The sequence below is a fragment of the Pelobates fuscus genome, chromosome 13 (genome assembly GCF_036172605.1).
Source record: "Pelobates fuscus isolate aPelFus1 chromosome 13, aPelFus1.pri, whole genome shotgun sequence".
Taxonomy (NCBI): Eukaryota; Metazoa; Chordata; class Amphibia; order Anura; family Pelobatidae; genus Pelobates; species Pelobates fuscus.
Genome location: NC_086329.1, coordinates 3,044,369 through 3,045,836, shown reverse-complemented (window position 1 = coordinate 3,045,836; position 1,468 = coordinate 3,044,369). Strand labels below are relative to the sequence as shown.

At 32.3% G+C, this 1,468-nt stretch overlaps 1 non-coding gene across 1 annotated transcript; it reads right to left on the bottom strand.

Annotated features, from left to right (window-relative positions):
* Positions 1 to 975: 975 nt before the first annotated feature.
* On the bottom strand, positions 976 to 1,057 carry TRNAS-GCU (transfer RNA serine (anticodon GCU)). Its single transcript has one exon. It is a non-coding gene; the product is annotated as a tRNA-Ser (tRNA).
* Positions 1,058 to 1,468: the final 411 nt, after the last annotated feature.

The following is a 1,468-nucleotide window of genomic DNA, read 5'->3' as shown; positions in this document are numbered from 1 at the left end:
CTCCCATTATATATTATATGAGATATAGAATAATATATATAGTATGAGGTATAATAACATTATATGAGGTATAGAATAATATATATAGTATGAGGTATAATAACATTATATGAGATATAGAATAATATATATAGTATGAGGTATAACAACATTATATGAGATATAGAATAATATATATAGTATGAGGTATAATAACATTATATGAGGTATAGAATAATATATATAGTATGAGGTATAATAACATTATATGAGATATAGAATAATATATATAGTATGAGGTATAACAACATTATATGAGGTATAGAATAATATATATAGTATGAGGTATAATAACATTATATGAGATATAGAATAATATATATAGTATGAGGTATAATAACATTATATGAGATATAGAATAATATATATAGTATGAGGTATAATAACATTATATGAGATATAGAATAATATATATAGTATGAGGTATAATAACATTATATGAGATATAGAATAATATATATAGTATGAGGTATAATAACATTATATGAGATATAGAATAATATATATAGTATGAGGTATAATAACATTATATGAGATATAGAATAATATATATAGTATGAGGTATAATAACATTATATGAGATATAGAATAATATATATAGTATGAGGTATAATAACATTATATGAGATATAGAATAATATATATAGTATGAGGTATAATAACATTATATGAGATATAGAATAATATATATAGTATGAGGTATAATAACATTATATGAGATATAGAATAATATATATAGTATGAGGTATAACAACATTATATATTATGAGATATAGAATAATATATATAGTATGAGGTATAACAACATTAGATGAGATATAGAATTATAATATATATAGTATGAGGTATAATAATATATTATGAAATATTATCTGAGCTATAGAATTGTAATATATATATATTATGTGATATATATGTCTCAGTAAAAGTCAGCTCCGACGAGGATGGGATTCGAACCCACGCGTGCAGAGCACAATGGATTAGCAGTCCATCGCCTTAACCACTCGGCCACCTCGTCATGGTAACAAGAATTGCGCAGAGCGAATACACAAGGAGACGCCCAGATCACGCTTTCCCAGCATGCCTCTCTCTGTGCCGCATCAGGAGTGGGGCTACACTGAGTGTAGTGTACTAGTGCTGCACACTAACCAATCAGCGGCCAGGGAGCACGAAGGCTGGGCGGGAACTAAAAGTGCGCGAACCACACCGTAAACGTGCTGTGTGCCGACCAATCAGCGTGTAGCGGGTGTAAGCCAATGAGCGCGCAGGGGGCGGGGCCGGCGGGCGCAGCGGTTGTGTTTGAAATGGCGGCCGCGCGGGGTTAGATCTGTGACAGCGGGAGACACCGAGAGAGCGCGGACACAGCGGGGCTCCTCCCATCAACCGCCACATTGATCGGTCTGCCGGTAACGGATATTATATACACCGG